This window comes from Crocuta crocuta, unplaced genomic scaffold, assembly GCF_008692635.1.
Source record: "Crocuta crocuta isolate KB4526 unplaced genomic scaffold, BGI_CrCroc_1.0 scaffold207, whole genome shotgun sequence".
NCBI classification, from domain to species: domain Eukaryota; kingdom Metazoa; phylum Chordata; class Mammalia; order Carnivora; family Hyaenidae; genus Crocuta; species Crocuta crocuta.
The window spans coordinates 3,459,716-3,473,297 of NW_027531996.1; positions in this window are offsets into that span (position 1 = coordinate 3,459,716).

Here is a 13,582-nt window from a genome sequence, read left to right on the forward strand (position 1 = left end):
ACCCACCAGTCACACAAGCTAATATCATCCAGACTCTTCCCTCTCACCTCCCTCTCTTCATGCACACTCCCCATCAATCACAGCTTCTTGGTTTTGATTTCTAAGTCTATTCCAAAGATTGCCCTTCTCTCTATCTTATGGTCCTATCTGGAGCTCAGACTACCATTATTTCCTGCCTGAATTTCTGCCTTTGTCCCCATCTATCTGGTCTACCGGCCTACAGTCTTGCCAAGCTCGGATCCAGTCTCCACATCCCAGCCAGAAGAGTCTTCCAAAGTACCCAGCCATTTCCCTGCTTAAAACCTTAGGTAGCTCCACCTTAGAATAAGGATAAAGTCCAAACTCCTTTACCACTTGCTAGGCCTTCAAAATCTGGACTCAGCTGACCTTTCAATCTCTCTCTCTCATCACTTTTCCTCTTACCTTTTATGCTTCATTAGTCCCAAACACCATGCCCTTTCCCACCTTGAGCTGAGAATGCCCTTCCCTGACTTTTTATGAGGCTATGTTCTACTCACTCTTCAGATTTCCTTAAGGTCTCCTCCTATATCACCTGTCTTCCCTCTCCTTCTCACACAGTAATGTTCCTCACTTGTATGATGTCTGCTTTCTCTGCCACTCTAGGAGCTCTGCAAAATGTCCTCACTACCCGGCGCTTCGTAGAAATGCAACGAATATTTATTGAATGAATGAAGGCTTTGAACATGACTGTACCCTGTAGGTGAGACTCCAGGGCAAATGCAGCCGTGCTTCGTGATCTGAAAGTCAGACGTGGAGGGGCCAGGCATTCTGCTTTTGAATAATAGCACTGCTCACTGTTTTCAAGTGAATTTCCATCGTTCTGAGTCTTTGATTTTCTCAACTGAAAAATAGGGATAACACTCAGGGTTGAGGATCTGAAGGTTGCCAGAGATATATATGAAAGCACTCTGTAATTGTGAAGTTCTCTCCATATATATAATAGTAGTGTTGTATTACTTCACTTGATCCTCGCAATAACATTTGGGGGTAGGCAGCTGGCATTTCCTATTTTGCATATGAGGAAACTGAAGGTAGATAATGTAAAGCAATTTGCCTAAGGTCACCCAGCTAGTTGTCAGGGATCAAAAGCTTGTCACTGGCTCCTAAGCCCAGGCTTTCTCCATAAATACATCACCACTGCCCCCTCCCACCCACAAAGCAGAAAGCATTGTTGGGACACATACCTATCGACATCCTGAGGATCAGGCGGTTGGACAATGGTCGCAGCTTACCATTTCTGAAGGGGTTTCTTTGGGAGGGAGGGGTGATGTGTTGTTGGTAGAAAGTGAGCTATACAACAAGTATTAGAGCAGGAAAGAGTGAGGTAGGGAGCAAATGACTTTGAGGCTGACCCTGTACTCCCCATCTCTGGCCCTTCTGCCACTCTAGAGGGTTATCTCAATTGACAGCCCCCCTTTACCACATAGTTGAACTCCTTGAGAGTTCTGAGGTTCCCCAAAGCTGGAGATCTTCCATCACCTCCATGTTTCCAATTCTGTCTGTCCGCAAATATTTAATGAGGTCTTTGCTAAGTGTTTTGTCACTGCCTGGAGATGACTGGCCAAATGATTTAACCTCTCTGAGCCACAGTTTCCCCATTCTGCAAAATGGAACTGGTAATAGCCTGTCACACGGGGTTTCTAAGGATGAAACAAGATAACCTAGCAGCTGCTGGTGGGCTGTTGCTAGTGGAGACACCTGCCTTCAACACCCCACTCTGTGTCTGCTATTTTTCATTTGAGTGCATGGGAATGTCAGTTTGGTAACTAGGGGAAGGGGGAAGGGGACCAGAGGGGCTGGAAAAGAGAGGGGAGGAGTATGAAGGTCGTAGTCTTTCCTACTACGCCCCTCCTGGGGACATGGAGAGAGCTGTGAGGCTCAGAGCCTGTTTGAACTGTTCAAGAATAACTTGCCAGTTCTAGGCCCTTTGAGTCAGCCTTAGTGATGAGAGGCTTCTTCAAGCTCTGGGTGGGCAGGGGGCATGGACCACCGAGAGTCAGAAAAGGAGAGGAAGAGCCGAGCGACCGTCTTTTGGTGACCACAGCCATGAGCGCTCCTAGGAGGCTTCTTTTTGAGAACGCCTAGAAATAACCGTAGGGCGTTCTAAGAATGGCAGTGAAATCATCAAGCAAGATGTCGCAAGCATAGAGCACAGAGGTGGTGCCTGGCACGTAGTAGGCACTCAATATGTGTTAGTTCCCCCAAGATGAGTGCATGTCAGGCATCAGGGCGTGAAGTGTCATGCTCCTGAGTCTTTGGATAGCGCTGCCTCTGGCTCAGCAAGTGTGTTTCTCACTGTGTCCAGCGCCCCAGGGAACACCCAAGTGGAGCTGTCCTCCACAGATCCCCTTGTGTGGTTATGGTGGTTTTTCTCTTTAAAGATTAAATCGTTTCTTCCTTTTCTGCTCAACAAAGACAACAGCCCTTTGGTTTTTGATAAACGTTCCTTTCTTACTAGCAGGTGGATTTGCCCCGGGCACTAAGCTGTGCTTTTAAAACACAGACATGCCCAGCTGTTTGAATCTGCTACTTCCGTCTTTCTTACTTCTCTTATCTCCTGCCCCTGGGGCTGAGTTTTCTTTGCCTCGGCAAGCTGATAACATGTGGAAGGACGAGAACAGTTCTAATTAATAGACTAATTAGTGGTACAAGCCTTTAATAGCTGATTATAGGAAAGTCATTCCCCACCCCCCAGGTGATTGATTTATTTATTGCTGTTGTGCTGCATTATGGCAAAATAGTCTGCTTCTAATGATCTATTGGTTGCTTTAATGGGTCTTTTCCTTCTCTTTCTTTTCCTCCTTCCCTTTGTTTAATGGTGGGAACAGGAAGAGGTGATGAGCAGCTCCCAACACATGTTAAGTCTGGGGATCCTGATGTCACCCCTATCTTGAGAGCTCAGAGCTAGAAAGGGAATGGAAGGGGTGAGGAGAGAGGAGGCAAGAAAATCCTGTTGGTACTTGTAGCTTTACCTCACCAGGACCCTTACCTCATGATCTCCACCCACCCACCTTCCGTAGGCCATAACTCATACAGGTCAACTGCATTTAAAAACAGCATGGAGGGGTGCCTGGATGGCTCAGTGGGTTTAAGTGTCTGACTTTTGATTTCAGCTCAGGTCATGATCTCACGGTTCGTGGAACTGAGCCCCTCATCAGGCTCTGTCCTGACAGTGCGGAGACTGCTTGGGAGTCTCTCTCTCCCCCTCCTTTGCACTCTCTCTCTCTCTCAATAAATAAATAAACATTAAAAAAAAACAACAGCACAGAGGTTAAAAGAGTCCACTGAAATCCTGGCTGCCTGGATTCAAACGTTCAGGCTCCTCCCCTGGCTAGCTGTGTGATCTGAGCAAGCCACTTAACTTGACTGTACCCAAGCATGTCATTTGTAAAGTAGGAGTGTAACTGTTCCTTCTTAGGACTGTTGCGAGGAGTACATGAAACGCGCCAGGTAAGGCATGTAGCACATTACGTGGCACATACTAAGCCTTGCATAACATTCGCTGTGATGATCACTCCTGCCTGAAATGATTTAACTTACCTGATCTACAGAAGGACTTTGATGAATGTTTGTAGAATGAATGAATGACTAGGTCATAATTTTCAAGTAGATTGTGAGCCCTTGAAGTTCAAAGGTGTGAAGAAAGAAGGAAATTGCACACTAAATCGTAATAAGAAGCTACCTGTAGTTTCGTGCTTATCACAGGCTGGGCTCTGAGCTAATTATGCTTTATGGACCTTCTCTCATTTCATCCTTATGTAATCTGATTTTTACCAGCCTTCTTGGATCATGTATTTTTGAAATAGCTCAGTCCCCATACCCAGTTCTGTGGAATGTCTGTGTTCTCCCCCAAATTTCCAAGGATTCTTGGGAGATGCGCTGACATTTTCATGATCACTTTTCCTCATGAATTCCTGTTCTGGCTGAATTCCACCTCTTGCATCTGCCTCCTGACAATGTCATTCTCTTGACACATCACTCTTACCAATAGCAAGCTGAGCTCCTGCCTTCCTTCTATCTCTGAAACCCAAAGGACATGGGGCCATTTTGTGTAGAAGACTTCTCCGGGGGGTCAGAAGCAAGACAAGATGGTTGTAGCATCAGTGAGAGCAAGCAGGAGCTGGAAGTCTCCACACCGATGGTCCCCCCTCCCTCACATGATGCCCTCCCTCCTGGCTGCCATTTTCTCCTCTTTCTTATCTCTACTGTTCCCCGCCTCTCCCTGGAAACGTAACTTTCCTACTACTTTATTACACAAATAAATTCAGATCTCTCTCTCTCTCTCTCAGTAGGCTTCACACCCAGCATGGACCCCAATGCGAGGCTTGGACTCATGACCCTGAGATCAAGACCTGTGATCAAGACCTGAGCTGAGATGAAGAATCAAATGCTTAACCAACTGAGCAAACCAGGCCCTCTGAAATTTAGCTCTCTTGAACAAATCTCTCCTTTCTAGGCTATTCGCAATCTGAGGTCAGAGAAGAAACTACAGAGATGGGTAAACGTGAGGGAACTCAGCTGCTTTTCTTAGCCACACAACGTTACCAAGGCATTTCCCTCAAACAATGTGCCTCTGAGATGGTTTGTGCCCTACACTAGAATGAGGAAGTTTAGCAGTCACATTTTTACAAACAATTTTCTTTTCTCCCTGCTATACTGATGGGAATGCTATGAGGTAAGTATTATTATCCCTATTTTTTTTTCCCAGATGAGAAACATGGAAATGATAAAGGTTAAAAGTGTAACCCACTCAAAATCACATAGATAATGTCAGAGCTGGAATCCCAGGTGAGCCTGTCTGATTCCAAAGCCAGGGAGACTGACTGAGACATCGCACGTTCACTTAATAAAGCTCAAGCAGGTCTGAGGTGGACTCTTCTCACCGGGCAAACCTTTCTCAGGAAACCTCTCAGTGGGGGAGGTGGTATGGGTCACAGGAAAGTGCACTGATTGACTGAAGGTCAAAGACATTAAAACAGAGTTGGAGCTAGAAATAGCTACATATCTATAGCTTCATGTATGAGACCCAGGAGCTATTGCCATTAATCACTGCTGAGTGATTACTCTGATTGCTTCATTCGTTGATGCTGTGCTTTATTCAACCTTGGGTAGGGGCTCCCTCTCTAGGAAGATAAGGCAGACTTTCTTCTTCTTGTGTAGTGCTGACCTCAAATATAAAACATCCCATTGGTAGCCCATCCATGTCTCCGAAGGCTGGCCTGGTAGCTGAGGCTCTTACAAAGAACTGAAAGAGTAACAATGGAATGAATGGAAGAATGGCTTTTCACTCATTTTAATTTGTCTGTTCTTTTTTCTCAAGGACTTACCTAAGGCAGGCAGGCTGATTTAGGCAGAACTAGAAGAAGGAGTATCCATCCCAGCTGGGCAGCCGTCTGGGGCACCGAAATTATAAAGGATGCAAGAACATCACTGCCAATGGAGTGAGGTTACCAAAACGGGATTTAGCAGAACTCTTCTCAGAGAGAGTAATGAATATAGTTAGACAGAATTCTTGAGTCGTTCACATGTGGCAGGGTGGGGACAGATTTTACCACATAGTAGCTTTCTCCTCCCTGTAATGGGGATTCTGATACTTATCACTAGGGTTTTTCCCCCCAATTATAATGGGACAATGGAAAGATTATAGCTTTTATTATTGCTTACTCTGCAGTCTACTATCCTCTGGTTTCTGCCCTCCCACACCTCAGTGACTGCTTTCACCAAGATTGCCAACCATCCCTTTGTTTGAAAATTCCATTTCCCTTCCACTTGATGGCATTTGGACACTGTATCCCAGACCTTCTTCTCTGTAATATTCTCTTCTCTGGTTTCATGTTTTCCTAGTCTCAAAGTTTGCATATCTCTTTGACCACTCTTCTAAGTGTCCACTGAGGCCTTGGTGCTGGTTGTCAGTTGTTGCATAACAAATCACCCCAAATGTAGCAGCTTAAACCACACCGATTATCTCACGTAGTCTCTTAAGGTTGGGAGTTTGGGAGCAGTTTAGTTGGATGGAACTGCTTAGCTGGGTTGTTCTGGCTCAGGATTTCTCATGAGAGTGCAGTCTCATCCATCCATCCACCCCTCCATCCATCTATCCATCCATCCATCCATCCATCCATCCATCCATCCATCCATCCATTCTTTAGTATTTTCTTCCAAGTTCTTCCCAGCTCCACATGGCTGTTCGCAGTTGGTTTCAGTTCTTTACCACGTGGACTTCTGCATAGTGCTGCTCGTGACATGACAGAGGGCCACCCCTTGAGCAAGTGATCCAAATGGGCCCAAATGAAAGCCAAGGTGTCTTTTATAATCTAATATCAGGAGTGACATACCATCATGTCTGCCTGTGTCACACAGACCACCGCTGGTACTAATATGAGGAGGCAGTCCTGGAGGGCATCCTGGAGGCGGTCTACCACACCATTGCCCTTTGCAGACCCTTAAACGTTAGCGTTCCCCTGGGGTCCTGTTCTCATGCCTCCTTCTCTTCTCATTCCCCACCCCACACACCTGAGATACCACCCTGCTCTCCAATACCTCGGTTGCTGTCTAGATTCCAAGACATGCAGGTCTGCGTCTCTAGGACAGTTGCCTCTTAGAAACGTCAGCTTGTCAGCTGCCTGTTGGTCCCCAAGGCACCTTAAAAGGGCACACTTTCCACAGTGGACTCAGCCTGACCCTCCACAGTCCTGTGTATTCTCCTGTGCTTGCGTCTCAAGAATGACAACCTCGTCCACTCCATCGTCAAGCAAGCCACCAGAAAATCATTCTCGCCTGCTCTTTCCCCTTTCTCTCACATCCAATCAACGCATTAAGGGTTTTTGTTTTTCCATTTCCTCCCATCTTTTCATTTTGGACAATTTCAAACATCCAGAAAGATGAAAAGGGGAGGAAAAAGATTTCCTGTTTACTAGATCACTTCATCAAGATCCACAGTGACTCATATCTCATAACACATTTGCTTTCTCTCCTCACCTCCCCTTGCCATATACATATATTTTTCATAATAATACTCACACACCACTAGCCTTTCCGCCCCAGGTTCTCACCCATGTGCAGTATGTGTGTGTGTGTGTGTGTGTGTGTGTGTGTGTGTGTGTGATTTTCCATGCGGATATATACAACTTAAAAATCGATTGTGGATAATAGGACACTTCATTCTCAAACATTTCTGCAGGCATTTCCTAAGAATAAGGACATTCTCCCGTATGACCCACAATGTCATCACTGTACCCAAGAACCGAGGCCAGTTGATTTTGTCTTCCCAACATACATCTAGTGAGGCCCCTTTTCTCCAGACCCCAATCTTCCCTTATCCTCAGTAGTGAAATCACCTCCTAGCTGCTTCCTCCTTCAACCCACGCTCCACACTGCTGCCAAAGCAAACTTTCTACACTGCAAATCTGCTGCTGCTGCTGCCCTACCTGGGACTTTCGATGGCTCCACATTACCTTCAAAATACAGAACAAACTTCACGTGGCATAAAAAGCCTTCCTCGTCCAGGTTCAGCTAAAGCAGCACTGCCAGGCAGAAACCTAAAATGAGCAGCTTTAAATTGATAGTAGCTAGATTAAAAAAAATAAAACAGGGGCACCTGTGTGGCTCAGTTGGTTAAGCGTCCGACTTCGGTTCAGGTCATGATCTAACGGTTCATGGGTTCAAACCCCGCGTTGGGCTCTGTGCTGACAGAGCCTGGAGCCTGATTTGGATTCTGTGTCTCCATCTCTCTCTGCCCCTCCACCTCGCACTCTCTCTCTCTCTCTCAAAAATTAAAATAAATAAATAAATAAATAAATAAACAAACAGGGGTGCCCAGGTGGCTCAGTCAGTCAAGCATCCAACCGTTCGCAGAGCCTGCTTGGGATTCTTTCTCTTTCTCTTTGTCCCTTTCCCACCCCCAGGCTTTCTCTCTAAATCAGTAAATAAATAAATATTTTATTAAAAGTAAAACTAACAAGCAAGACCTCAAAAGAACAACAACAACAATAACAAACCCTAAAACACACAAATGAAATTAATCTTGACATTTTAATTAACCCAATACATTCAAAATAATGGCCATAGAAACACAAACCCAATATAAAAAATCATTAATGAGAGCTCCCGTGCATTCATTTTTTTCTGAGTCCTCAGAATCTGATATGTGTTTAATATGTACAGCACATCTCAATTCAGATGCTAACTTCTCAAGGGTTAAAGTGAAATGTAGTCTTACCAAAACAGCAAGGTTATATTGAACAAAAAATTATCCTGTTTCACCGTTAAATTTTGAATTGATTAAAAGGCAATAAAATGAAGTTTTGTTCCTCATTCATACTCGCTGCATTTCCTGGGCTCAGAGACCACAGCTATGGAAAGAGTGCAATTCTCGCAGTGCAGTCCAGGGTCCCCTGGGGGGCCTTGAAAGATTCCCAAGGGGTCTCTGGGGTTGACACTATTTTTTGTGGTAATACTAAAATGCGATTTGCCTTTTTACACTCTTCTCCTCTCTCAAGTGGAGACACTGCAGCGTTCCAGAGGCCACGTGATGTGTAATAGACAACGTTTTGAACTCAGAAACATAAAAGCGAATCAGAAGTCTTCTATTAAGCCAGATATTGAAGAGAGGTGCCAAAATGTAAAACAGTGCCCCTCTTCTCCCTAAGGGTTTTTATTTTTGAAAATAGATTTATTTTCATTGAAATGTAGGTCACTTATATATTCACACAATGAGAAAATTATCATTTTTAAATGAGTTACTGAATAATTTCAAAATTTCCCCATTTGACTTTCTGACACAGTGACTTTTGATAGATGCGGCGCTCAAAATCAAAAGGTCTTTGAAGTCCTCAGGAACTTTTGATGGTGTAAGAGGGCTCTGAGAAGCTGATCTAGAACCTCCCTACCCCTTCGGCCTCATGGCCAGTGATTTACTCCTCCTTCATATTTTTTGGGTGAACTTACGGTTCCAGACAAGATGAAATAGAGGCACTGACTCCTGTTCCTCCAGCTAAGTGCTTCTAAGAATTCTGGATATTATATAGAAAACATTAGAAGACCCTAAAGGTAAAGTGACAAAGGCTAGGGACCTCAGAACTCAAAGAATGATATGTCACCAGGATGGTATCAATACAGGGACAATAGGGGGCCTGAACTTGCATTCTGGCCCAGCAATAACGGGGGCACCCACCCCAATGGATGTCAACAGCTAAACAGAGGGCTGGGACTTCCGCCCCCACCTGGTAACGAGGAATCCCCCCCGCCAGGGCAGCATCAAACCGGAAATGCTAAAACAAGACATTGAAATAAAATCTGGAGTTTTATAACATAGTATCCCAAATGTCCGGGATACAACTCAAAATCACATGTAATACCAGGGACCAGAAATCTCAACTTGAATGAGAAAAGATAACTAACAGATGCCAATACTGAGATGACTAATATTTTGGAACTATATGGCAACGATTTTAAAACATCTATCATAAAAATGCTTCATTGAGCACTGATAACATGCTCGAAATAAAAAATACAAATAGAAAGTCTCAGCACAGAAATAGAAGATACAAAGAAGAATCAGATTCTCTGCTTGGGCCTTAAAAGAACCCCTCACATTTCTGGAATGACCATTCTCACTTTGCACCCGGGCCAAGGCTCTTTCCTCTTCCTGGAACACTGATCTCTAATGTCTTATTTTAAAACCCCGTTGTTCCAGGGGCAACTGGGTAGCTCAGTCAGTTAAGCGACTGACTTCGGCTCAGATCATGATTTCGCAGTTCATGGTTGGAGCCCCACATCGGGCTCTGTGCTGACAGCTCAGAGCCTGGAGCCTGCTTCGGATTCTGTGCCTCCCTCTTTCTCTCTGACCCTTCCCTGTTTGTGCTCCATCTCTCCGTCTCTCAAAAAATGAATAAACATTAAAAAAAATTTAAAACCCAGTTATTCCAGATGTCACCTCTTCTGGGAAGCCTTCCGTGGTTTCCACGCCCCTTCCACTCAGTGTCCTTCACCATATCACCTAGGGTCAATACTAACTGTTCTGTCATCTGTCCCTCCCATGTCCACCAGTGTGAAGACTTTGACAGAAGGGACTGTGTCTTATCCCAGATGCCTGACATAGTATTTGGTTTATAATTACAAAAAAAAAAAGGTTTGTTGAATAAATGAATAGGCCAATGAATAAATGGGAACTGTTCAGTGGTACTCTCTTTTCTAATGAATACGGTTAAGCTCTGTGGCCTGGCATTCAATGACACACACCTTTTTGATACCTGGTTTCCCTTAATACGGCCAACGTGTCTGCTGTACCAGGAAACACAGTGTTTTTGAAAGGATTATTCACTTCCCCGCATTCCTATCTCTGCAGGTACAGATGGATGCCCTTAGATCACCCCCAAATGTCCTCACCCATCTGTGCTACCCAAATTGTACCCACTTTTACCACTGCACCTAGGTGCCATCTTGACGGGACACACCATCCGCTGTCTGTCTCCCCACCAGAAGGAGTCTGCCCACCTCTGCATACACAATACTTCCTCAGTTTTCTCCTGTGTTATTGCTCACCTGCTGCCTTGCATTTTGCTGTTGTTGTTCGTTCTCACGCATTTACAGCATTCTTTTCAGGACTTAAAAGTCTGTGGGTTCAAATAAACTCACATCTGCCTCGCCTTTGCTCCTGCCCACTGAGCTTCAAGCACAGCCCCCTCGGTTTTGTTTTCTGAGATAATAGTACTTACTTCATAGGGTTTCTGTGAATATTAAATAAAATACAGTATTTAAATTTTGGTATCTGAAGGACTACCTAGAGATGACAAGTCCTGATGGCTGGACCTTCAAGACCTCTTTGGAATTCTGCTTCGTTTCCTTGTTCTCACCCTGCTCCTGGCTGTGATGGTTCCTCTGGATACGGCGGCTGTGACCCGCCTGCCCTCCCCCTTTCCACTCTCTTGCCTCTCCACCCCTGTTCTCTACTCAGTGGCCAGCTTGATCCTTTAAGAGCTTAAATCAGATCATCATTACATCTCTGCTCAAAACCTCCCCGTGGTTTTCTGATCTCCAGATAAAATCCAAACTCCCTACTGAGGCCCAAAAGGGCTGATGTGATCTGGCTGCTAATCTTGCTTGCTCTCACTCTGATGCCAGCCTCAGTGGCCTCCTTGCCCTCCTTTATCTGTGGTTTCTCGAACTTGCCGAGGTTTGTACCACAAAGCCTTGCATTTGCCATTTCCCCTGCTTGGCAGGATCTCTCCCTCACTCCATTCAAGTAAGCTATGCTCTGGATTCTCACCACCTTGGGAGTATCCACCAAATATGCAAAGTGCCAACCATCACTCTCCATCAGTTTAGTTTTTTTTATGGCTCTTAATACAACCTGAAAACATACGTATTTATTGACTTAGGTAACTGTGTTTGTTTATTGTCGCTCTTCTCCATAAGGGTCTGTTCACAGCTCTGTCCCCGGTCACTGGCACCATGTCGGCACATGGCAGGTGCTCCTTGAGACTGTCGGAATGACTGAATGCTGGCCGTGAACTTGTCGGATGGGGTCTTTAGGGACAGAAGCAGAGTCCTGTTGCACAGAATTGCTGACGTGCTACTGGGTTTGGGTGAAGAGGAAGCGTGTGGCTGACCTACCTAGAGGGGACCCAGTGTGGATGACCCATGTGTCCACACCTAGAGGACAATCCTATTTATCCACTTAGGTGCAACTGGCAGAAGACACTTCCAGGCACGCCTTCCACAATGGACTATGTAATACTCGAGTTAGTTCTCTGGGGCTGACGGTGGGCACAGCAGTGGGAGCTCAGCCTCACAGTGTCTTGGGCTCTTCAGTGCCTCCTTGGTCTCAAAGGCCCAGGACCTGCTTGGCCGGCCACGCCTGGAAGAGCACATTGGTGAAAGGCTCTAGAAACCCCAGACCTTTCCTGAGACTGGACTCTGCCAGCTTCGTGACATCCAAGTGGAGGAACCTTGGGGCCCTGGTGGAACAGTGGGATGGCAGGATGCAGGGCAGAGCTTCGGATTCAGGACATCTGAATTCCGGGCGATCTGGGCAAACTACACCTCCTCTCAGGGCCTTATTTTGTCTTTAAGTTGACATAAGGGAGTTAAGTTGAGTGCGTCTTTAAAGGCCTCTTCAGCAGTGACCTCTTAGAGTTGTATGAGCTTCATATACGAGATCTACTGGACTAGGCTGTTGAAGGCTGGAGCAGCCAGGAGAGAACCCCGACACGGAAACAAGGGAACTGAAGCTGAGTGGTAGGAGCCCATCATGGCCAGCAGGTGGGGCCATTGCTGCACCAGGGCGCTCAGGCCAAAAAGGTGGGAAAGTTTGATTTTAAAGAATGCAGTGAGTCCTTCGGGGCGCACTGTCCAGCCACCAAAGAGAATCAGGCTGCCATGCAACGCCCTAAACACACACACACACACACACACACACACACACACACACACACCCCTATACCTCCCAAAGCCTACGTTGGCTGACAGACTCAGCGTAAAATACTACTGTTAAGTTGCTGGATCTGAGGCTGAACCTGTTTCGAAGGTCCAGGTGCCTTTTCTCCTCCTTTCATGTCTCCCAGGAGCCTGAAGCCTGTCTCCCTGCCATCCTCACCCTGCCAGGCCCTCATCTGGGCACACTCAACGCTGAATGTAACTAGATGGAGGTCAATCTGCCTTCTCTTTCCAGATTACCATCTTCCTCGTCTCCCACCCCTTCCCAGAATCAGCCATCACCCCCTAGGGAGAGCTCTAGATCTCATCCCTTGTCCCCCACCCCACCCCCACCTCCTGTCCCCTGAGTTCCGCAGAGGAACCTCTTGTTAGAGCAGTTGGAGAAAAGCAAGGGGGAAGTGGGGGTGGGGGGAGAGCTAAAGGGAAAGGTCTGGCTTTGGCCAGATAAGAATGGAAGGATCCTTTGTTTGGCCCCAACGGCCTCTGCTACTGTTGATACACTTAGGAGTGTTTCCTGAAGCTACTGGGTGGTATCTGGCACCGGTCCTTCCCCCACTTCCTGTGGTGGGGGTGGGGGGTCTGGGAGCTGGGGGCGCACTTACAGACGGTTTTGCAGTTAGGCTGGTGTCTTAACACTGAAGGTAGAAACCACCCCCTCCTGGAGTTGACAGCCAGAAGTCACCAGCCTTCACTGTTCTGCTCCCAGCTTGGGGCGGGACGTGGTGTGACAATACAGTGTGCACAGGGCTCCTTCGTTTGGTTATGCAAATTTTGCAAACAGTGACCCAAATGTGCCACTTCTCAGAAAGGTGTCCACGAAGCCTGCAGCTCCTATGTCCTTGGCACACCAGCCTCCAGCCTCAAGGCCCCTGCTGCATCCTGGTCTGGCTTTCTAGGACTAGAAACATCCAGCCTTCCTGTGGGCCTTCCCCAGCTCCCCTCAGAGAGGGAGACTTGGCCAAAGGGCAGCACCCTGGCTTTTACCTGTGTCCCCAAGAAGGGCCCACCTCTTTCCTGGCTAGCCCCTCTCCACATGTCATTGCACAGTCTGGCCAGGTCTGAGGTCTGACGGGGAGACCGCTGGGGCATTCAAACACACCTGGCTGGGACAGTGACACAGAACAGA